The sequence below is a fragment of the Macaca thibetana genome, chromosome 16 (genome assembly GCF_024542745.1).
Source record: "Macaca thibetana thibetana isolate TM-01 chromosome 16, ASM2454274v1, whole genome shotgun sequence".
NCBI classification, from domain to species: domain Eukaryota; kingdom Metazoa; phylum Chordata; class Mammalia; order Primates; family Cercopithecidae; genus Macaca; species Macaca thibetana.
Genome location: NC_065593.1, coordinates 20,103,233 through 20,128,186, shown reverse-complemented (window position 1 = coordinate 20,128,186; position 24,954 = coordinate 20,103,233). Strand labels below are relative to the sequence as shown.

Here is a 24,954-nt window from a genome sequence, read left to right as displayed (position 1 = left end):
CGTCTCTTCTTCCCACATGGAACACTCAGAAGACAGCCCAGAAGAAAGGTGGAAACAGGGGCGTGAGCTGCCGCCACCAGGAGCCACCAGCCCAGGAGGCAGCAGTACAGTCCCCTCCTCAAAACAACAACAACCAAGACAGCCCGGCCCTCTCCCCACACTGCGGGGTTTTCCTGATGGCCACATCCGGCGCTGACTGTGAAGGAGCCATGGATGTATGCTTCTGTGTGAGTCACATACATTTGCGTACATTTTACATTTTTATCTACAAAGGCTTGAACAAGCTATTTTCAGCATCCTCCAAGCTAAAATGTGGCAGTTGCTTTCCTTCGCATTGCCATAGTTTGCTTTTTTCTGTCTACATTCTGTCCAATCCTGGCACTCTCGGACCTTCCACTCCACAGCACAATAGAGGGTAGAGGGAGAGACAAATCTTGAGGGCTCTAGGGAGGAAAACTTCTAATAACACACACAGAATGCCTACTGTGTGCCCGGCTTAGTGCTTCGTTCACTAGCGTGATCTCACTGTGAATGTCACTGTTATCTCTGTTTTCTCCATTTTCCAGGTGAGAAAACCGAGGCCCTGAGCAGCTGAGTAACCCACCCAGAGAGCAAGTGAGGACTGGGACTTGAACCCTGGCAGTCTGTTCATGCTCTTTTTTTTTTTTTTTTTTTTGAGATGGAGTCTCACTCTGTTGCCCAGGCTGGAGTGCAGTGGCGAGATCTCGGCTCACTGCAACCTCTGCTTCCCAGGTTCACACCATTCTCCTGCCTCAGCCTCCTGAGTAGCTGCTACTACAGGCGCCCACCACCACACCCGGCTAATTTTTGTATTTTTAATAGAGACAGGGTTTCACCTTGTTAGTCAGGATAGTCTCGATCTCCTGACCTCGTGATCCACCCGCCTCGGCCTCCCAAAGTGCTGTGATTACAGGCGTAAGCCACCGCGCCCGGCCTGTTCATCCTCTTAAACACCACGCACGCTGCCTCCACGGCCAGCTAACTGCGGATCACCGGGTAGTGAAGGTTCTGAGAAATCTCTGCGGGTCTATGGGGTTAGAGACCACCCTCTGGGAAACCCTGTCAACCCGCTTCCATCTCCAGACGTCTGTCTCAGACAACGTGGCTTGGGAAAGGGCAGACACTTCGAGATTCCCCTGATGCCTTTGTTGGATGGCTTCCAGTAGATGTTAACACCACACGGCCAGATGCTAACCTCGGCCCTACAGATAAGCGTGTGAGCCTTTGAGCACCACAGTGATTTGGGATGGGAACAGAAACCTCCACATCCCTGGCACTGAGGAGTTGGGGAGATGCAACATCACGCACTGGGAAGGAAGGAGTTAAAGAGTCCTTCTCAGCCCGGGCACAGTGGCTCACGCCTGTAATCCCAGCACTTTGGGAGGCCAAGGCGGGCGGATCACGAGGTCAGAAGATCGAGACCATCCTGGCTAACCTGGTGAAACCCCATCTCTACTAAAAATACAAAAAATTAGCCGGGCGAGGTGGCGGGCGCCTGTAGTCCCAGCTACTTGGGAGGCTGAGGCAGGAGAATGGCGTGAACCTGGGAGGCGGAGCTTGCAGTGAGCCGAGATCACGCCACTGCACTCCAGCCTGGGCAACAGAGCAAGACTCCGTCTCAAAAAAAAAAAAAAAGAGTCCCCGTCTGGGCTTTGCCAAAGATGATGCTACCCTGAAGTGCTCTTAACCGCAGCCATCAACCCCAATCTGTCAGAGCAGCGGGGAGCTGTGGTAGACAGACCTTCCTGATTCAGCTAAATGTGGACCAGCCAGTGCTCCCCAAGGCACTGAACCCCCACCTATCACGCTGCCTCCTCCAGACCCCTTCTCTAACCATTCCCCAGATAGTCCATGGGGCCAGTGCTCTCCACCCTCCTCCGCCCTCCCTCCAGCCTGTGGACTCAAACTGTCTGCGGCTCTCCAGCCCCGGGGTGACCTGCCTGCTTCTGCCTCATCACTGGACTTAAAGGGAATTTCATGGTTAGTTGCACTGCCAGGAGCACTGGGTTCATGATGAGGGGCTGAGTGGGAAGAAGGTACATCCCATTTTCAAGGCCATTTGCCCTGCTCCTAATTCCCAAGCATGTGCTACTCACGGCCTCTCCAACAAGCAACTCTTGCTTCTACCAATCACTTGACCAAGAGGGAAAAAAGGGGACGGTCCCTAGAACCAAAACTGGGTATCTCCACTTTTCCTCCCTTCTCATGTTAGCAGCTCAGCTCCACTGCACACGACAGGAAGGCCCCAGGAGTCTCTGCTTCCTTGATCACCCAGAGGTGTCAGCACTGATGACAAAAATATGTTCCCATGCAGGGGCCATGCAGGGAGCCCCGGTGCGTGCAGAGGCAGACCCAGTGCTCGGGGCAGGGGGTGAACAAGGCTCAGGTAGACTCCCAACGCAGCTATGACTGCACTGTGCCTCCAGATCAGCTTTCTGCCGAAAGCCCAGCAGATAAGCATTCAATAATGCACATTGAACAAATAAAATTAATGACAGCTAACAGCTATGGAGTGCTTTTTTTTATTTATTTATTTTTTGACAAAGTCTTGCTCTGTCACCCAGTCTGGAGTGCAGTGCGTTATCACAGCTCACTGCAGCCTCGAACTCCTGGGTTCAAGCAGATCCTCCTGGCTCACCCTCCCAAAGTGCTGGGATTATAGGTGTGAGCCACCGTGCCTGGTCTATTGAGTGGTTCTTAAGTGCCAGGCACTGCTCTATCTGCTTTACATAGTTTATTTCACCTAATCCTTACAATAAGCCAATTTACTATTATCTCCATTTCACAGAGGACAAAATTGAGGTGCAGAGAGGCTAAGCCACTGACTAACTAGCAGATGGCGATGCTTGGAAACGAACTAAGCCTGAATCTGGGGTTCCCGTGGGTAATCTCTGCATTGAGCGACAATTACTGAATGAAGGAACGAACAGGATGAAGTTAAACTCAGGGAGGAAGAAATCAGAGCTACACGACGGAGGCACGCAGCGTTACTTCAGAACCCTCCCAAGGCCACTGATGATAAAGTAGGAAGAGAACTGGTTTCCCAAGAAAACCGTATCTACTACAGCAGGCCAGATGACCATGGAGACAAGCTGAACAAAGTCCAGTGACAATCTCCCAAATGCCAGTCCCGGCAAAACCCCATTTCATTGATGCCTCTGGCCAATCTCAAGAATTTCCAGCCTCAGTGTTCACATCTGTAGACGGTGTGCGCCCAGGGCCAGGCACGGTGGCTCACGTCTGTAATCCCAGCACTTTGGGAGGCCGAGGCCAGCGGGTCACCTGAGGTCAGGAGTTCAAGACTAGCCTGGCCAACATGGTGAAACCCCGTCTCTACTAAAAATACAAAAATATGGGCATGGTGGTGGGCACCTGTAATCCCAGCTACTTGGGAGGCTGAAGCAGGAGAAATGCTTGAACCCGGGAGGCAGAGCTTGCAGTGAGCTGAGATCTCGCCACTGCACTCCAGCCTGGGCGACAGAGTGAGACTCCGTCTCATGGAAAAAAAAAAAAAAAAAAAAAAAAAGTGTGCCCAGGTGGATCAAGAAGATGACCTCCCAGCAGACTATAAACTCTCCTGGCAGATCCTGGGGAGGCCTGTTTGCCACGCTTTGCTCCATTTCCATTTCCTTGGTACAGTAAAGCAGCCTATATTCTTCTTTTTTTTTTTTTTTCTTTTCAGACAGAGTCTTGTTGCCTGGCCGGAGTGCAGTGGCACAATCTTGCCTCACTGAAACCTCCGCCTTCCAGGTTCAAGCGGTTCCCCTGCCTCAGCCTCCCGAGTAGCTGGGATTACAGATGCCCGCCACCACGCCCAGCTAATTTTTTGTATTTTTAGTAGAGATGGGGTTTTGCCATGTTGGCCAGGCTGGTCTCGAACTCCCAACCTCAGGTGATCTGCCCGCCTCAGCCTCCCAAAGAGCTGGGATTACAGGCGTGAGCCACTGCACCCGGGCAGCATTTACTATTCTAAGATTCATTCTCGGCCCTCTAGTCTGGGGAAAGAAAATTCCCCAGGCCTCCATAGCGTCATCTCTAAGGGCGAAGGCTCAGCCTAGGAGTCTGTCTTTTGCCCTCTTCTCCCCTGCCCTCCGCTCAGCCTCCTGGCTTTTCCGGTAGCCAGTGAGACCTCCAGGCAACAGAGGTGAACTGAAAGCCCTTCCCAGTTAGTCATTTCTCCACCGAAGTTTTGTGTCAGCTTGAGTCATGGGAAGACCTGCTCCCCCTCTCGCTGCCTCTCTAGGCATCACTGCAGGATAAGGCACAGTGACATCAGGTCCTTGCAGCTGTGACACTCCCCACACGCCCCCACACACTTCCCAGGGGCCGAGTTGAAGCCCCGTTCCCACGGCCAGGGGCCACAGCAAGTGCAGAATCGTGGACAGAGCCGCTGGCTTAGATTACGCACCCCCCGAGCCACAGTTTTAGGAGGGTCTCTCACCAAGCCCCAGCTCACATGGCCCTCACTTGACATGGCTCAGATGACACCACCCAGAGGTCAACAGCAGAGTTTTCCGAGGGCTGGACAGCAGGGCCTGGAGTCCCCTCCTCATTACTTACCACCAAGTCCCCATCAGCATTCAGAAAGATGCCAGCAGAAGAGACAGTGGATTCTCTAAGGCTCCAAACCCAGAGATTCAGTTCTGGGGCTCCAATCTCCTTAGCCCCAAGGGAAGCAAGAACACGTCCAGCTGGGGCCAGCGCTCACGCGCTGGCCCTCTGCCCTCCTGTGGTCACCACGGCCCCGAAGCTGGCCGTGCTCCTTGCTCGTTCAGCCAGAATTCTGCAGACGCATCCCAGGCCTACGCTGCTGTGCCAGGACCTCGGACACCACCCACCAGGCTGGCCCTGTCCCCATCAGGCCCAGGAGTGGGTGCAGGAGCTCAGGGCAGGCCGTCAAGGAGACGGGCTACGAGAGTCAGAGGCTCACCATTCAGCAAGGCGAGGGCAAAGGAACCTCAGAGCCTAGCCAGGGGCGCCTGCCATCAGTGGAGCCTGGCTCTGGGACTGCCAGTCAGGCCGTGTGTGCTGTGTCTTTAAGGACCAGGCCTCTTTAAGGCAAGTTCCCTCTGCAGTCCAGTCCTGCCTCTGCCCGTCCTGCGGCAGACAGTGGGGTGCTCCCCAGCGCCATCTGGTGGCCGCATAGCAGCACCTCGGCCACCGGAGGCTTCCTGCCAAGCGGCCCGCAAGTGCCTGGACAACAATCTCCAGCTTGGACACGGGGCTGCAGGCTGCTGGTGGGAACACAGCTGGGAGAGTCAGGAGGAACTCCGTCCAGGCAGGAGAGAGCAGAAGCCCCCAGGAGTGACATGGGGAGAATGACTATCCCGCCGGACAAAACCTTCGCTAAAACACCTTCAAATGTGCCGGGTGTGGCAGCTCACGCCTGTAATCCCAGCACTTTGGGAGGCCGATGTGGGCGGATCAGCTGAGGTCAGGAGTTCGAGACCGGCCTGGCCAACATAGTGAAACCCCATCTCTACTAAAAAAATTACAAAAAGTAGCCGGGCATGGTGGCGGGCACCTGTAATCCCAGCTACTCTGGAGGCTGAGGCAGGAGAATCGCTTGAACCCGGGAGGCTGAGGTTGCAGTAAGCCGAGATCGTGCCACTGCACTCTAGTCTGGGCATGATAGAGTGAGGCTTCCTCTAAAATAAAATAAAATAAAATAAAATATTCTTAAATTGGGCTGGGCACAGAGGCTCACGCCTATAATCCCAGCACTTTGGGAGGCCAAGGAAGGCGGATCACTTGAGGCCAGGAGTTCAAGACCAGCCTGGCTAACGTGGTGAAACCCTGTCTCTACTAAAAATACAAAATTAGGGCTGGGCGCATTGGCTCAAGCCTGTAATCCCAGCACTTTGGGAGGCTGAGACGGGCGGATCACAAGGTCAGGAGATCGAGACCATCCTGGCTAACACGGTGAAACCCCGTCTCTACTAAAAAATACAAAAAACTAGCCAGGCGAGGTGGCGGGCACCTGTAGTCCCAGCTACTCGGGAGGCTGAGGCAGGAGAATGGCGTAAACCCGGGAGGCGGAGCTTGCAGTGAGCTGAGATCCGGCCACTGCACTCCAGCCCGGGCGACAGAGCGAGACTCCGTCTCAAAAAAAAAAAAACAAAATTAACCAGGCGTGGTGGCGGGCACCTGTAGTCCCAGCTACTCAAGAGACTGAGGCAGGAGAATTGCTTGAGCCTAGGAGATCAAGGCTTCAGTGAGCTGAGATCGTACCACTAACACCCCAACCTGGGAGATAGAGCGAGACCCTGTCTCAAAAAAACAAATAAGTCAATAAAAATAACAACGTGCGGGAGCATTTGAAGAGGTCACAATAGGCCGGCCGCCGTGGCTCACACCTGTAATCCCAGCTCTTTGGGAGGCCGAAGCAGGTGGATCACAAGGTCAAGAGATCAAGACCATCCTGGCTAACACGGTGAAACTCCATCTCTACTAAAAATACAAAAACATTAGCCTGGTGTGGTGGCAGGCACCTGTAGTCCCAGCTACTCGGGAGGCTGAGGCAGGAGAATCACTTGAACCCACTGGGAGGAGCTTGCAGTGAGCTGAGATTGCGCCACTGCACTCCAGCCTGGGCGACAGAGTGAGACTCTGTCTCAAAAAAAACAAAGAGGTCATAATAACTAGGGGTCGCTACTACCCTTCAAAAGGCAGAAGCCAGAAATGTTAAAATGTCCTGCAGGACTTGCTCTCAAGAACATCTGTCATAAATGCCAACAGCATTGAGAACCCTACCCGGTTGGGGAAAACGGAGGATGGCGGATGGCAAGCTCTCACCCCATCCCCAGCTGGTCGTCCTTCCCCATCACGCTGCTTTGGATGTCCTTCCTAACTAAATTTCACCTTCACAAACTTAGGGGTGGAGGGAGGGGGCAGTCTGACCCAGCCACCTTCACAAGGGAAGCCGGTGCCTCTGGCTGCCTCTCCCAGAAGCCAGACACACACACCGCACCGGGTTCTCTTAGGCTGAGCTGCACCCAGGACATGCAAATTTTCCATAAGGCACTTTCGGGTTCTGATCGTGAAACCTCGTGACTCCTAATTTCCTCTTCCCCAAGCTCTTGGCGCCTCGTCCCGAGCTGGTCAGTTCAGTCTCATGAACACACAGGCCGGTGCCAGGAGCTGGCACGAGAAACGAGCACACGTGACCCGTGTTCTCCCGAAAGGAGAGTGAAGAAGGGTGAGACTCCGGCCACAGTGGCCACGTTTTGGCTGGGTCCGTTGGTTGGAGCCGTCCCAGGCTCACGAGACTGACATCAAAGATATGAAGATTAATTAGAGGAAAGAGTTTCCCAGCGTCTCATAGCAACTAAAGAATTGCTCTAGGCCGGGCGCGGTGGCTCAAGCCTGTAATCCCAGCACTTTGGGAGGCCGAGACGGGCGGATCACGAGGTCAGGAGATCGAGACCATCCTGGCTAACACGGTGAAACCCCGTCTCTACTAAAAAAATACAAAAAACTAGCCGGGCGAGGTGGCGGGCGCCTGTAGTCCCAGCTACTCAGGAGGCTGAGACAGGAGAATGGCCCGAACCCAGGAGGCGGAGCTTGCAGTGAGCTGAGATCCGGCCACTGCACTCCAGCCTGGGCGACAGAGCGAGACTCCGTCTCAAAAAAAAAAAAAAAAAAAAAAGAATTGCTCTAAAACATCCTAAAACACGTGGCATGTCATTCCTCTTACTAAGAGCTGTCTATGGCTTCCTTTTATTTTTTTTTTTTGAGACGGTGTCTCTGTCGCCCAGGCTGGAGTGAGTGGCGCGATCTCAGCTCACTACAAGCTCCGCCTCCCGGGTACGCGCCATTATCCTGCCTCAACCTCCCAAGTAGCTGGGACTACAGGCGTCCGCCACCATGCCTGGCTAATTTTTTGTATTTTTAGTAGAGACGGGGTTTCACCATGTTAGCCAGGATGGTCTCGATCTCCTGACCTCATAATCCGCCCTCCTCAACCTTCCAAAGTGCTGGGATTACAGGCGTGAGCCACCGCACCCGGCCTTTTTTTTTTTTTTTTTAAGATGGAGTCTTGCTCTTGTGCCCCAGGCTGGGGTGTAATGGTGCAATCTCGGCGGCTCACTGCAACCTCGACCTCCCAGGTTCAAGCAATTCTCCTGCCTCAGCCTCCCGAGTCACTGCTGTCAGGATAGAGACCCACACATCCTTTTGGTGGACTAAGGGCCCTGTGGCCAGTCCTCTGCACCCCTTTCAGCTTCATGTGGCACATTCTACTCCTTGCTGTCTTCTACTTTTTCCTGTCTCGGAACTTTTGCATAGGTTGGTATCTCTGGCGAAAATGCTCTGCCCCCACTCTGCCTGGGTAACTCCTACTCACCCTTCTGGTCTTAACTTAAATATCTCGTCTTCCAGGGAGCTTTCCCTACCCACCAGACCAGGAAGGCCTGCGTCGCTCCCTCCTTCTCAATGCTCAGTACTCTTGTAAACGTTCCATGCCTGTCTCTCCTGCTAGACTGAGGTCTCTGGGAGGATAGGAACCACGTCTCCGTTATTCACTGTAACCCCAGGACCTTGCACAAATAGTTTCAGTGAATGAATGAGCAAATGTGAATGAATGAACAAGTATATTCCTGGTCACAAACAGCCCGGAATGAGGCAGTACAGATGTTCCAGCCAGCCCAACTCCACCGACTGGAAGACAACTGTTTGGCTGGTTGAGATACCACGTCCAGAATGACCACCCTCTCTGGAAAGACGCGAAGAACGAACAACCGGCCCCTAGAACGGGGTTTGGAGTGGGAGAATTGCTGTTCCAATTAGTTCTCTAACTGCTCATGAAAAACCCTAGCTGAAAATTCCCCAGTGCACAGGGCTGCCTTGCTCAGCAGCTAGTACTGGAGGCTGTACTCCTTTTTATCCAATCAGGCTCCAACATGGAAACGGCATAGAAACCCAGAAATCATTCAGCCCACTAAGGGAACTTCGGTCTCAATTCTCAGAGTTCTTCTCCGAGGCCTGTTCCAAATTTGCAATAAAACTTGTTTTTAGGCCGGGCACGGTGGCTCACGCCTGTAATCCAAGCACTTTGGGAGGCCAAGGCGGGTGGACCACCTGAGGTCAGGAGTTCGAGACCAGCCTGGCCAACATGGTGAAACCCCATCTCTACTAAAAATACAAAAATTAGCCAGGCGTGGTGGTGGGTGCCTGTAATCCCAGCCACTCAGGAGACTGAGGCAGGAGGATCGCTGAACCCAGGCGGCGGAGGTGGAGGTTGCAGTGAGCCGAGATCATGCCACTGCACTCCAGCCTGGGCAACAGAGTGAGACTCCATCTCAAAAAAACACACACACAAAAACTTGTGTTTGGGGGAGGGAGCCTGGGAAGAAAGCAGTTTCTGGGTACGTGCCCGTCCCGTCTCCTCTCGCCGTCTGTCGGGGTTCCAAGAAGGAAGATGCCAGTTGCTCACGGTATGCTTACCCCTCCGCCCCACGGCGCTGCAGGCTGATGCTGTGACTCACCAACTCCCAGGGATGACTTGATGCACCTCCGACCCGACAGATGGGAAATCTGGCTTTCAGTTCAATGGGGAGAAATAGGATAGAAACGGATTCCGGGCCTTCACACTCCCGAGGGGCTGGCCTGAGCGAGTCTGCAGGGCCTGACAGACAGGGTTCGGGCAACACTTCTGCAGGTGCAGACTGCGCTGGGTGACGGTGACCAGCACGCCGACCCGAGGGTCCTGCAAAGCGCGGCACCGGACTCCTGGTCTGCTGGGGGCCTGTGCACGGAAAGGAGGACGGCTCCTTTCCATGTTCCCATCACCAGAGCAAATAAACAAACAAAACAACCAATGTCGAATCAAGATCCGGTTCTTGGGCCTTGAGTTTGTAAAGATCCAGAAAGTCATCCCACCAGAGAGGGGTTAGTCCACCAAGCTTCCCACCAGCTTTTCACCGCTGCCTAGTAACGATGTTTTGGATGTTCTGGCATTTTTCTTTCCTTTTCTTTTCTATTTATTTATTTATTTATTTATTTATTTATTTATGAGACAGAATCTCCCTCTGTTGCCCAGGCTGAAGTCTAGTGGTGCAGTCTCAGCTCACTGCAACCTCTGCCTCCCGGGTTCAAGTGATTCTCCTGCCTCAGCCTCCTGAGTAGCTGGGATTACAGGTATGTGCCACCATGACCAGCTAATTTTTTTTTTTTTTTTTTTTTTTTTTGGGACGGAGTCTTGCTCTGTCGCCTGGGCTGGAGTGCAGTGGCCGGATCTCAGCTCACTGCAAGCTCCGCCTCCCGGGTTCACGCCATTCTCCTGCCTCAGCCTCCCGAGTAGCTGGGACTACAGGTGCCCGTCACCTCGCCAGGCTAGTTTTTTGTATTTTTAGTAGAGACAGGGTTTCACCGTGTTAGCCAGGATGGTCTTGATCTCCTGACCTCGTGATCCGCCCGTCTCAGCCTCCCAAAGTGCTGGGATTACACGCTTGAGCTACCGCGCCCGGCCAATTTTTGTATTTTTAGTAGAGACAGGGTTTCACCATGTTGGTCAGGAGGGTCTCAAAACTCCTGACCTCAGGTGATCCACCCGCCTCGGCCTCCCAGAGTGCTGGGATCACAGGCGTGAGCGCCCAGCCTGTTCTGGCATATTTAACAGTGTCAGGGTTCTTCTCTCTCCTGAAATGAGGGGCCTGGTGAAAGGAGTAGGGGTGTGGAAGAAGAACAGAGGGTAATATAGAAATGATGCCGCAAACACTTCCATGCGCTTACTGTGCCCAGGCTGCCCTAAGGACTTTGCATGTATTAAATCACGTCACTGTCACAGTGCCACACGACCGCTCCAGGAGCCACACATTAGCCCCTCAACACCCCGATGCCTCTCTCCAACAGAAGGGAAGGAACGCTCAGCCGCGCACAGCCTGAATCTAGCTGCTGGCTCTGCCACTCACTTGCTGTGTGACTCTGAAGAGCTGCCTTTCCCCGTCTGTCCCTTGATTTCCTCACCTCAACATGAAGAGAGGTAAGTCCCCGGCAGCAGCTAATAACGGAGGGGGGAATCTTTCCTCTTTCCCATCCTTCAGTTCCTATATTCCCGGAAGTTTAATGGGTTTTCAGAGCTAGAAAAGTTGTATTATTATTATTATTTTGTAGAGCCAGAGTCTCACTATGTTACCCAGGCTGGTCTCGAACTCCTAGGCTCAAGCAATCCTCCTGCCTCATCCTCCCAAAGCGCTGGGAGTACAGGCATGAGCCACTGCACCCTGCAGAAAAGTTACTTATTATTTCATTGAATATTCCCTGAGCCCTACTGTATAAGCCAGAGTTCCTTTTCCCAGGTTGCTTATGATAATGGACTTCGGACATGTCCAGAAATCACAAAGAGGGAAAGCAGAGAGAGAGGTCTGGACAGTGAGTTATGGAGGGGGTAGGAGGGAAGCACCACTTCAAACTGAATTGATGACTAAATGCTTCTAGAAAGAATGTGGACCGGCCACGGTGGCTCACGCCTATTATCCCAGCACTTTGGGAGGCCAAGGTGGGCAGATCACCTGAGGCCAGGAGTTCAAGACCAGCTTGGCCAACATGGTGAAACCCCGTCTCTACTAAAAATACAAAAAATTAGCTGGGCGTGGTGGAAGGCACCTGTAATCCCAGCACTTTGGGAGGCTGAGGTGGGCGGATCACCTGAGGTCAGAAGTTCGAGACCAGCCTCGCCAACATGGTGAAACCCTCTCTCTACTAAAAATAGAACATTAGTGGGGTATGGTGGTGGGCGCCTGTAATCCAGCTACTGGGGAGGCTGAGGCAGGAGAATCGCTTGAACCCAGGAGGTAGAGGCTATAGTGAGCTGAGATGGCGCCATTGCACTCTAGCCTGGGCAACAAGAGCAAAACTTGTCTCAAAAAAAAAAAAAAAAAAAAAAATTGCACAGAGACCGACGTGGGAATAGAGTGAAGAGCTAGAATGGATGACTGTGGAGAAGGTTCTTTTGGGAACTGGGGGCGAATATAGAAACTGCTACTAATCTAATGTGTGGCCTCAGCATGAATCCAGGAAAACAACAGAATTAGCAGCTTTTCTTGGATCCACCTTAAAGAGAAGCCTTTCTGGGACACCCCCTCCCCCTCAATACACACAAGGATTCAGGACTCCCCTCCTCTCCTGGAGAGTTTGCTGAAAGCCCTTCGGCCGATGTGTCCCGAGCATCACCAGTATTTACGTTCTAGGCACAGGTTAAACACGTAACCTTCACTCTTCGCAAGCAGCCTCTCTGTGTGGAAGCCACAGTCACAACGCCCACTTTACAGAAGAGGCTCAAGGTCACACTTCTAGCGAGTGAAGGAGTCAAGTTCACACCCTGGTCTGGCTCGGTCCAGAGCAACTGTACCTGGCCGCCAGTCCTGAAGCTTCAGGAAAGCCTCCTGACCAGATGCCCCCTGACATTCACTCACAAAGAGCTCGGTTTCCAGCAGGCCAGGCAGCACTGGCACCTGCTGCTAAGTCAAGTACATCAGTGCAGCCTTTTTGTTATGTTTTTGAGATAGAGTCTCGTTCTATTCCCCAGGCTGGAGTGTGGAGTGCAGTGGTGTGATCTCAGCTCACTGCAACCTCCACCTCCCAGGTTCAAGCGATTCTCCTGCCTCAGCCTCCTGAGTAGCTGGGATTACAGGCGCCCGCCACTGTGACCAGCTAATTTTTTGTATTTTTAGTGGAGACAGTGTTTCAACATGTTAGCCAGGATGGTCTCGATCTCCTGACCTTGTGATCTGCCTGCCTCAGCCTCCCAAAGTGCTGGGATTACAGGGTGAGCCACCGCGCCTGGCCAGTGCAGCTCTTAACGCTACTCTCCAGGGAAAGTGGCAAAGGAAGGAAGACACGAAGATGAATTTCCATTGTCTTTCTCCTCAACTGAAATCTGACAAGCTCCTGGGTTCTTTTGACTCCTCCTTGAACGTGAGGTCTGTACCTGGAGGATCTCTGGTGGCAAGGGTATTTTCTTTCTTCTTCTTTTTCTTTATTTATATTTTTATTGATTGATTGATTGATTGAGACAGAGTCTCATTCTGTCACCCAGGCTGGAGTGCAATGGCACGATCTTGGCTCACTGCAACCTCCGCCTCTCAGGTTCAAGTGATTCTCTTGCCTCAGCCTCCCAAGCAGCTGGGATGACAGGTACACACCACCACGGCCAGCTATTTTTGTTTGTTTGTTTTGCTTTGTATTTTTAGTAGAGAGGGGTTTCACCATGTTGGCCAAGCTGGTCTCAACTCCTGACCTCGGGTGATCCGCCTGCCTCGACTTCTCAAAGTGCTGGGATTACAGGCGTGAGCCCCGTGCCTGGCCGAGATCCACCTTCCTAAGTAAGGACACTGCGCTGCTCAGAAACCTTCCCAAACGCTCCAGGAATCCCAGCTCCCCTGCAGTGCTCCCGGGCAGATGCATCCTGCCACACTCCCGAGGGTGTCGGATCTTGGAGGCATCTCTTTCTTTTTTTTTTTTTTTTTTTTTTTTCAGACGGAGTCCCGCTCTGTCGCCCAGGCTGGAGTGCAGTGGCCAGATCTCAGCTCACTGCAAGCTCCGCCTCCCGGGTTTACGCCATTCTCCTGGCTCAGCCTCCCGAGTAGCTGGGACTACAGGCGCCCACCACCTCGCCCAGCTAGTTTTTTGTATTTTTTTTTAGTAGAGACGGGGTTTCACCGTGTTAACCAGGATGGTCTCGATCTGCTGACCTCGTGATCCGCCCGTCTCGGCCTCCCAAAGTGCTGGGATTACAGGCTTGAGCCACCGCGCCCGGCCGGAGGCATCTCTTTCTTCAAGGCAGCCCCCAGCCCTGCCCAGCCCAGGCTTGGCCGACTATCGCAAGTAGCACTGTAAGGAGAGTCATTCCTATTTCAGAGCCTCTGGGAACAGGCCCTGATCTCCTGCTGTGGGGCAGAGAGGGTTCGGCTGGCGGCTCTGAGCGGAAGCCACCTCCACTTAATGCCGGAGGGAATGATCTCAAACCTCCATCTCTGGGCAGGGTCAGCCCCATGCCCAGTCTGTGTTCTGACAGGTTGGAGACAGAAAGACACCATCCCTCCGGATCCTGACCATTCTGAAGCCTCGAGCTCCAGGAGCCTCCTGGGATCTTAGCCACGGCTCTGGTGAAACCTCACCCTAATCCCCTTCTCGTGGCCCCCAGTCTTCTCGACACTCATTGCTCAATCCCCTGCATGAGTTATTTTCCCAGTTGCCGTTTCTGTCTGATTGTGAAATTTTCTTTCCTCCAAAAAGCCACATGCCTATCACATGAGGGGCATGCCGGGCCCCCAGCAGAGAGGGGGAGGGTGCTGGGAAGTCTCCTTTCCTGGACCCCGGGCTGGTCCCCGGAGTCGGGGAGTGGCTCCCCACTCCTCCCTATAGCCAACATCCCAGGGAGCTTTGGGTCACACTGGGGGGAAGATCAGCGCTCACCCAATCAGATCGTGACTTGGTTTTCCCCAGAGAGCAGCACCTACGGTGCCTCCACCTAAGACCTAGCTGGAGCTGGGCTCCTCAGACCCCTGGCTCTGGGGGCGAATATACCCCGCTGACCGCCAGATCAAAGCCACACTGCAGGCTGCTGAGACAGGAACATTGCTGCTGCTGCTGCTGCTGCTGCGTCCGGCTGGCCACGGCCCCACACTGGGGGTTAGTTCTTTGGGGGCCCTAAAGAAGAGCTGAGCTGTTGCCTTCTGGACGTAAAGGAGCTGCTTTTGCAAAACAGACTGTATTTGCACCCTGCCACAACTAATCAGAAATGAGGAAGCCACCACAGAGAAGCCTCCCTAGTCTCTGGGGCTCCGGGTTCTGTCTGCTCCCCCTCCCAGAGACCACACACGAGGATGTACACGCAGGCCACATTTCCTTCCAGGCCCACAAAGAACCTCGACTTCCTGCAAAGACCACGAACCCCAACGTCAGTACACGTGGCTCATTACCCAAGGCCGAGCTGCTGCTGATTTTTAGTGTGACTTTCAGGACCAAAAAGGAAGAGGTTCTGTCTGGCCAAGGAGAGCATGGCCTGAGACACCAAGAGACAGCAGCTTCCCATCTGGCCTGCCTGATTCTGCAATCAAAGCTGCCTGCTTCCGGCGGGGCACAGTGGCTCACGCCTGTAATCCCAGCACTTCGGGAGGCTGAGGCTGGTGGATCACCTGAGGTCAGGAGTTCAAGACCAGCCTGGCCAACATGGCGAAATCCCGTCTCTACTCAAAATACAAAATTAGCCAGGCATGGTGGCGTGCGCCTGTAATCCCAGCTACTTGGTTTTTTGTTTTTGTTTCTGAGATGGAGTCTCGCTCTGTCGCCCAGGCTGCAGTTCAATGGCGTGACCTTGGCTCACTGAAAGCTCTGCCTCCCGGGTTCCCGCCAGTCTCCTGCCTCAGCCTTCAACTACAGGCGCCGCCACCACGCCCGGCTATTTTTTTTTTTTTTTTTTTTTTTTGTATTTTCAATAGAGACGGGCTTTCACCGTGTTAGCCAGGATGGTTTTGCTCTCCTGACTTCGTGATCCTCAAAGTGCTAGGCCAATTGGCCTTGGCCTCCCAAAGTGCTAGGATTACAGGCGTAAGCCACCGTGCCTGGCCAATCCCCGCTACTTGGGAGGTTGAGGTAGGAGAATCGCTTGAACCTGGGAGGCAGAGGTTGCAGTGAGCCGAGATGGTGCCATCGCACTCCAGGCCTGGGCAACACAGCAAGACTGACTCAAAAAAAAAAAAGAAAAGAAAAAAATGGTGCCCAGTTCCAAGGACGAGGCACTATCTCCTCCCAGACCTTCATGCCTCTGAGGGAGCTGGGGAAGGTGTGAAAACTTTGCTCAGGGGAGGTCAGGGTCCTAAGTGCCTGGTTCTGGAAAACAAAACGTCTCCCTGGCTCTGTAGGTGCCAGGGAAGACTGGGGGACACAGAGGCAGTGAGCCAAAGCCCCGCTAGGAAGATCACCCAGGCTGCTGGCTCGGAAGCCACACTGCCATTAACACGCGGCAGGGGCCCATTTGTACACACGTCATAGACCACCAAGAGGCCACATGGAAGGTACGAGGCACACAGGCTGTTGGGGTTTTTGTTTTCTGGTTATTTTGAAACAGGGTCTTGCTCTGGTGCCTAGGCTGGAGTGCAGTGGTGCAATCATGGCTCACTGTAGCCGGTGAGATTTTCTTTTTGGGTGGGGCGATGGGGAGATGGAGTTTCACTCTTGTTGCCCGGGCCGGAGTGCAGCGGTGCGATCTCAGCTCACTACAGCCTCTGCCTCCCGGGTTCAAGCAGTTCTCCTGCCTTAGCCTCCTGGGTAGCCAGGATTACAGGCGCCTTCCACCACACCCGGCTAATTTTTGCAATTTTAGTAGAGACAGGGTTTCACCATGTTGGCCAGGTTGGTCTTGAACTCCTGACCTCAGGTGATCCGCCCGCCTCAGCTGCGCAAAGTACTGGGATTATGTGCGTGAGCCACAGCACCTGACCCATTTTTTTTAACTGTAAGTTTATTCAGTTTTTTTTTCTGTCGTAAGTCATAAAGCCAGAATTTTAAAAACTTTTAGACCATAAGAGTAAAATGTGACCCATAAAATACACCACCCCAATCAGCATTTTCCAGCGTTTTTTGAGTTCTTTATAAAGTTTTTTTTTTTTTTTTTTTTTTTTTTGAGACGGAGTCTCGCTCTGTCGCCCAGCCTGGATTGCAGTGGCGCGATCTTGGCTCACTTCAAGCTCCGCCTCCCGGGTTCACGCCATTCTCCTGCCTCAGCCTCCCGAGTAGCTGGGACTACAGGCGCCCACAACTGCGCCCGGCTAATTTTTTGTATTTTTAGTAGAGACGGGGTTTCACTAGTTTTATAGTTAGCCTTCCTATCTGGCCGGGAAGCCACACTATCCCTATCCAAGGGCACCCTCAGATTCAACCAACCACAGATCAAAAATATTTGGGGGGAAAACAATAAAAAAACCTACAAAAATAAAAAATACAAATAATACAGTGTAACAACCACATAGCATTTACAATGTATTAGGTATTAAAAATAATCTAGGAGCCGGGCGCGGTGGCTCACGCCTGTAATCCCAGCACTTTGGGAGGCCGAGGCGGGCGGATCACAAGGTCAGGAGTTCGAGACCATCCTGGCTAACACGGTGAAACCCCATCTCTACTAAAAAATACAAAAAGCTAGCCGGGCGAGGTGGCGGGCGCCTGTAGTCCCAGCTACTCGGGAGGCTGAGGCAGGAGAATGGCGTGAACCCGGGAGGCGGAGCTTGCAGTGAGCTGAGATCCGGCCACTGCACTCCAGCCCGGGTGACAGAGTGAGACTCCGTCTCAAAAAATAAATAAATAAATAAATAAATAAAAATAATAATAATCTAGGCCAGGCGTGGTGGCTCACGCCTGTAATCCCAGCACTTTGGGAGGCCGAGGTGGGCGGATCACAAGGTCAGCAGATCGAGACCATCCTGGCTAACTCGGTGAAACCCCGTCTCTACTAAAAATACAAAAAAATTAGCCGAGATTGTGCCACTGCACTCCAGCCTGGGCAACAGAGCCAGACTCCGTCTCAAAAAAAACAAAACAAAATAATAATCTAGAGATAAGTTAAAGTATATTGGGGGGGCAGGCATGGTGACTCGCGCCTGTAATCCCAACACTTTGGGAGGATCACTTAAAGCCAGGAGTTCAAGACCAGCCCAGGCAACATAGCAAGACCCTGTCTCTATTAAAAAAACATTTTAAAAAATAAAGTATATGGGAGATGCAATTAGGTTACATGTAAATACTACAGCACCTTGTATAAGAGACTTGGGCGTCCTGGGATTTTGGTATCTGTGAGGGGTCCTGGGGCCAATCCCCCATGGAAATGGAGGCACAGGTGTAATTGGAGTAGCTCTCCAAACTGTGCCCAGGAATTTCTCAGCCTGATCTCTGGCCAGTCCAGCTTCATTTTCTCCCCTTGTCCCGTGACATCAAGTAGAACAAGTTTCGCCTACATGAGCTATGACCTCGCTTTACTCGGGGCCTCCATGGTACAAACACAAAGATGGATTCCCTTGTGGAAACTCTGGCACGTCATCCCAGTTTGTTCATGGTGCATGATGTCTCCGGTTACTTCAGGGAGAGAGGAACATGACCTGGGTTGTCAGCACCGTCCAGGGACACCAGAGATAAAACCTCATCTATAACGTCCCCAGTAACAAGCTGAGAATTGCTCCTGACAACGTCCTGGGGCTCTTCCTTCCTCTGGGCCGGGCTACAGCTTAGAGACTGGGAGAAAGTCTTGAGGCTGGCCAGGGCTACCCATCTGCCTCAGGAGGGCCTGTGTTTGTGACATCCGCCTTTCAGCAATGGAAACTAAGGAGGATGGGGGGACGGAAGTACAGGAAGACTTGTAAAGAGAAAGTTTGATTTGCATTCAGGGCCCAAGCCCCAAACCCTGATAGGAACAAAACGAGCAGGGGAGCAGCTGCAGGGACTTTGGTCCCCCTCAGGCAGCCGCATCACTCAAGACTGTTCACATCAGCAATAGCTACACGGGGCCAGTGTCCACGCGGCTGCTGCTCCGGGCGCAAAGCATAATGGTTTAGGTCAGGATGTGGGTTCTACAGACAGAATAGACCTGGTTCAAGGCCAGGTGTCATGACGTATTGAACCTCTCTGAGCTTCAGTCTCTTCAGTAATGATGGTAACTGCTTTTAACTGAGATTGTTAAGGGGACCGTGAATAGAAGATCATGAATAGAAGACAACCAGCACAGCGTCGGGTCCCTCATTAGCACTCATGCAGTATTAGCTATCATCATGATGCTGGCTGACTTTTATGTGAGCCTGTATAAAATGGGTACACACACACACACACAACACCTCTCTCCCGAGGGTAAAAACAAGACAAAAAGTGAAACAGGCCCCCTGAAGAGAAGACAGCAAGCCGATACTGTGCATTGTGTGAAGGTCACCAAAGCAAAACCACATGCTTTGTTTTCTGAGGGTGTCTCATTGTCATTGTAGAGGTAGCTTACTAGTGTTTCTTAAAAAGCCAAAGCAACGCTATCCTTCATAAGTGTGTTCCTCCCATACTTTGCTATTCAAGAGCAGCTAGATGAAGAAAAAGAAGGTCCATCTAGAAAAACATAATCCCTTCACCTCATTTTATTTATTTATTTTTCGAGACAGAGTCTGGCTCTGTTGCCCAGGCTGGGGTCCAGTGGCACAGTCTCAGCTCACTGCAAGCTCAGCCTCCCGGGTTCACGCCATTCTCCTGTCTCAGCCTCGTGAATAGCTGGGATTACAGGCGCCCCCCACCATGCCCAGCTAATTTTTTGTATTTTTAGTAGAGAGGGGGTTTCACCATGTTAGCCAGGATGGTCTTGATCTCCTGACATCTTGATCCACCCGCCTCAGCCTCCTAAAGTGCTGGGATTACAGGTGCGAGCCACCGCGCCCGGCCAGTATCAACTTTTGTAATATCCAAAAAGAAACTATAATGTTCTTATTTCTTTGTAAAATTTAAATAGAGACAAGGTCTCACTGTGTTGCTCAGGCTGTTCTCCAACTCCTGGGCTCAAGTAGTCCTCCTGCCTCAGACTCCCAGAGTGCTAGGATTACAGGTGTGAGCCACCACACCCGGCCTAAACTTTTTTAAGAAATAGGATTTTCTGGCTGGGCATGGTGGTTCATGCCTATAATAGCAGCACTTTACGAAGCCAAGGTGGGTAGAACACTTGAGGTCAAGAGTTTGAGACCAGCCTGGTCAACATGGTAAAACCCCGTCTCTACTAAAAATACAAAAATCAGCCAGGCATGCTGGCAGGTGCTTGTAGTCCCAGCTACTTGGGAAGATGAAGCAGGAGAATTGCTTGAACTCAGGAGGCAGAGCTTGCAGTGAGCTGAGATCTCACCACTGCACTCCAGCCTGGGTGACAGAGTGAGACTCCACCTCAAAAAAAAAAAAAAAAAGAAATAGAATTTTCTCCAAGGTACCAATGTAGAGCCTTCTTCTAGAGCAAAAGGGAAACTGAGGTCTGAAGACTCTATGTGTCCAAGTGTGTTCGAAACAAAAAAAATATATGACTAATTGTATGTTAAAATTTTAAACATTGGGCCAGGCACAGTGGCTCAAGCCTGTAATCCCAGCACTTTGGGAGGCCGAGGCGGGTGGATCACGAGGTCAGGAGATAGAGACCATCCTGGCTAACACAGTGAAACCCCGTCTCTACTAAAAAATAAAAAAAAACTAGCCGGTAGAGGTGGCAGGCACCTGTAGTCCCAGCTACTCAGGAGGCTGAGGCAGGAAAATGGCGTAAACCCGGGAGGCGGAGCTTGCAGTGAGCCGAGATCCAGCCACTGCACTCCAGCCTGGGCAACAGAGGGAGACTCCGTCTCAAAAAAAAAAAAAAAAAAAAAAAAATTTAGACATTGACTTGTCCTGAGTAGACATTAAATCAAAACGTTTTAAAGAAATAAAGAAAAAATTTTCTCAAAGTCAGAAATGAGCCTGTATCCATACACACATACACACACACACACACACACATCTATACATCTATGCAATAAATTAGGACATAGCTGAGCATTATAACACGGGCATGCTGGGATCCAGAAGAACTTCTGGATCTGTCACCCAGGCCAGAGTGCAATGGCGTTATCTCGGCTCATTGCAACCTCTGCCACCTGAGTTCAAATGATTCTCCTGCCTCAGCCTCTCAAGTACCTGGGATTACAGGCGCGCACCACCACGCCTGGCTAATTTTTGTATTTTTAGCAGAGATGGGTTTTCCCCATGTTGGCCAGGCTGGTCTCCAACTCCCGACCTCAGATTATCCACCCCCTTCGGCCTCCCAACTAGCTGGGATTACAGGCGCCCACCACCACGCCTGGCTAATTTTTGTGTTTTTAGTAGAGACGCGGTTTCATCATGTTGGCCAGGCTGGTCTCGAACTCCTGACCTCAGGTGATCCGCCCACCTCGGCCTCCCAAAGTGCTGGGATGACACGCGTGAGCCACCGCGCCCGGCCCCATTCCTTTTAACAGGTCTTCCATTCGCCGGTGTGAGCAGACCATCCTGGGGCGGCCCCTTGGAAGGGGCTTCGGATCCACCCCGGCTTCCGCCCAGCCCTCAGGGGGCGTGGCCTGGCCCGTGGGGGCGGAGCCTGCGCGGCGGGGCCTGTGAGGGCGGGACCTGCGGGGCGGAGTCTGCGGGGGCGGAGCCGCCGGTCCTGGTCACGTGATGATGCCGCGTTATTTAAACTGCGGGTCACCGGTTTAAATAACGCAGTTCGGTTTAAATAACGCAGTTCGGTTTAAACCGCAGTTCGGGAATCCCTGAGTCGTCGCCCGCAGCCGCTGCGAGGAGCCCGGCGAGGGTTCGGCCTCCGTTTCTGAAGTTTAGGCGGGAGCTGCGATGCAGACGCCTTCAGGGCCCGGGCCTGAAGGCGGATGGTACCCTCCAGGCGTGTCTACACCCTCGGAACCTCGCGGGGCCAAGGGGGCCCGGGCGCTCTCTCCGCCTGGGGAGGGTCCCGCCAGGACGTTCCGGTGGCGCCGCCTGACGCGGGAGGAGAAACCAGCTTCAGTTCCTCATCTGGACTTAACATAAATCCTTGGCTCAAAGTGCTTTCGTGTCCGGGCCTCGGTGCCGGGTCCACAGGGGAAATCCCTGGAGTCGAGGGGAGGGCGCGAGAAACCACCGACCCCCCGGCCCAGGGGCCAGCCCAGCCCACTCCTCCCGGCTTCTCCCTCATCTCCGCCCGGGCCCCGCAGAAGCCACCGCCAGGGGCATCTTAGTCCCTAGCGCCTGAAACCACGCCTGGGGGCATTTAAAGACTTAATGTGGGCTGGGCGCGGTGGCTCATGCCTGTAATCCCAGCACTTTGGGAGGCCTAGGTGGGCGGATCACGAGGTCAGGAGATTGAGACCATCCTGGCTAACACCAGGAAACCCCATCTCTACTAAAAATACAAAAAATTAGCTGGGCGTGGTGACAGGTACCTGCAGTCCCAGCTACTCAGGAGGCTGAGGCAGGAGAATGGGGTGAACCCAGTGGGCAGAGCTTGCAGTGAGCCAAGATTGCGCCACTGCACTCCAGCCTGGGCGACAGAGCAAGAGACTCAGTCTCAAAAAAAAAAGAAAAAGAAAATGCATTGGCTGGGTACAGTGGCTCACGTCTATAATCCCAGAACTTTGGGAGGCCAAGGCAGGAGGACAGCTTGACCCAGGAGTTTGAGACCAGCCTGGACAACATAGTAAGACTTCATCTCTACAAAATATAAAAATTGGCCAGGCGCGGTGGCTCACATCTGTAATCCCAGCACTCTGGGAGGCCGAGGTGGGCAGATAACGAAGTCAAGAGATGGAGACCAGCCGGGCGCGGTGGCTCACGCCTGTAATACCAGCACTTTGGGAGGCCGAGGCTAAAAATACGAAAGTAGCTGGGAGTGGTGGCGCATGCCTATAATCCCAGCTACTCGGGAGGCTGAAGCAGGAGAATTGCTTGAACCCGGGAGGCAGAAGTTGTGAGCCAGTGAGCTGGGACGCGCCAGTACACTCCAGCCTGGGCAGTAAGGGCAACAAAAGCGAAACTCCATCTCAAAAAAAAAGAGAAGTAGGGGAAGAAAGGAAACCGTTGGAATCACAGACCTTATGACTATAATTCCTTGCACAGCCTCTCTTAGAAGATCAGCAACTTTGTTTTTTGTTTGTTTGTTTTGTTTTTGAGACAGAGTCTCACTCTGTCGCCAAGGCTGGAGTGCACAGGTGCGATCTTGGCTCACTGCAGCCTCTACCTCCTGGGTTCAAGGGATTCTCCTGCCTCAGCCTTCCAAGTAGCTGAGACTACAGGCGCCCACCACCACACCCACCTAATTTTTGTATTTTTAGTAGAGATGGGGTTTCACCATGTTGGCCAGGCTGGTCTCAAACTCCTGACCTCAGGTGATCCACCCGCCTCGGCCTCCCAAAGTGCTGGGATTACAGGCAGGAGCCACCATGTCCGGCCAGATCAACCACTTTTGGGACACTGATATCAGAGATGGCCTCCCTGCTCTTGTCTAGGAATGAGGGTGTAGCAGACCCACAGTTATGAGGATTTATAAAAGAGAAGTTGCTCGATCCCCAGATGAGTCCCTGGGGAGAAAAGAAATGATGGATACTAGAACTTGTTCCTCCTGGCCTTCCCGGGCAACTGACACACGGGAGGCAGCTCTGTCTGTGACCTGAAGGAACTGGGTGTCAGGAGCAGCAACGAGGGGCACCCCAGTGTGAAGTGCCCTCAGCCAGGCTTAGCACTGAGGAATTGACATTCTCCTCTGCAGGAACAGTGGCAGCCTGTGCTGCGTCTCCATCGGGTGATTCCCACACCATCATTGCATGCCAGGGTCACCTGTCAGCCTGTGAAGACCCAGTCTCAGAGCCACATCTGCGGCAGAGAAGTCCTTGCTGCTAATGAGATTCGAGTTCTCATGCTAACGTCGTGGTAGAGGAGTGCTGACCACTGCTCACTTTTTGACTCTGTAAGGGGGAGGTTCAGAGAGAGCTGCTGGCCGGGCGCCGTGGCTCACACCTATTATCCAGCACTTTGGGAGGCCGAGGTGGGCGGATCACAAGATCAGGAGATTGAGACCATCCTGGCTAACCTGGTGAAACCCCGTCTCTACTAAAAATACAATACTAGCCGGGTGTGGTGGCGGGCACCTCTAGTGCCAGCTACTCGGGAGGCTGAGGCAGGAGAATGGCGTGAACCTGGGAGGCGGAGCTTGCAGTGAGCCAAGATCGCGCCACTGCACTCCAGCCTGGGCGACAGAGCGAGACTCCGTCTCAAAAAAAAAAAAAAAAAAAAAAAAGGCCTGTTTTGTGCCTGGCAAGTCGGTTAAAAGACACCAAGCAGCTGGGCGCAGTGGCTCAAGCCTGTAATCCCAGCACTTTGGGAGGCCAAGACGGGCAGATCACGAGGTCAGGAGATCAAGACCATCCCGGCTGACCCGGTGAAACCCCGTCTCTACTGAAAAATACAAAAAACTAGCTGGGCGAGGTGGCGGGCGCCTGTAGTCCCAGCTACTCGGGAGGCTGAGGCAGGAGAATGGCGTGAACCCAGGAGGCGGAGCTTGCAGTGAGCTGAGATCCAGCCACTGCACTCCAGCCTGGGCAACAGAGCGAGACTCTGTCTCAAAAAAAAAAAAAAAAAAAAAGACGCCAAGCATTTAGTATGAGTCTCTCTTGTACATACCTGTATGTAGTGAATACCTGTTTACTAGCCTAGTACCACAGTTACACTGAAGGCTCCTGGAGCAGAATTTTGAACTCTTTCCCTTGGGTCACCGCTCGGCTCAATTCAGGTGCCAGTAAAGTTTGCTTTCATGGTGCCTGTATCCCTTTCTTCCAGATGGCGTTTATGGGAGCCTGGAATTAATAGAGTTTATGGGAGCCTGGAATTTATGGTCATAAAATCAGACATACAAAGTTTTACTCTCTGCACCTGCGTTGAAATGGGTGAAATGGGTGGTGTTTTACTGTATGCATCCTTCTCTTTTAAGCTTTTTGTTTGTTTGTTTGTTTTTTTTGTTTTTTTTTTTGAGACGGAGTCTTGCTCTGTCACCCAGGCTGGAGTGCAGTGGCCGGATCTCAGCTCACTGCAAGCTCCGCCTCCCGGGTTTACGCCGTTCTCCTGCCTCAGCCTCCCGAGTAGCTGGGACTACAGGCGCCCGCCACCTCGCCCGGCTAGTTTTTTTGTATTTTTTAGTAGAGACGGGGTTTCACCGTGTTAGCCGGGATCGTCTCTCGATCTCCTGGCCTCGTGATCCGGCCGTCTCGGCCTCCCAAAGTGCTGGGATTACAGGCTTGAGCCACCGCGCCCGGCCTAAGCTTTTTTTTTTTTTTTTGAGACAGAGTCTTACTCTATCCTTCAGGATGGAGTGCAGTGGTGTGATCTCGGCTTACTGCAACCTCCACCTCCTGGGTTCAAGCCATTCTCCTGCCTCAGCCT

General features: G+C 52.7%; 1 protein-coding gene across 2 annotated transcripts in view; it reads right to left on the bottom strand.

Annotated features, from left to right (window-relative positions):
• ABR (ABR activator of RhoGEF and GTPase) overlaps window positions 1-24,954 on the bottom strand; it is a 230,897-nt gene that overhangs the window by 184,848 nt on the left and 21,095 nt on the right. Inside the window, exon 1 of one of the 2 annotated variants that reach the window (XM_050763522.1) lies at window positions 4,582-5,158. The exons of the other annotated variant lie outside the window; for it this stretch is intronic. The gene's annotated coding sequence lies outside the window, so the exon portion shown is untranslated. Of the gene's footprint in view, window positions 1-4,581; window positions 5,159-24,954 lie in introns of those variants that run through there. 2 annotated transcript variants of the gene reach the window in all.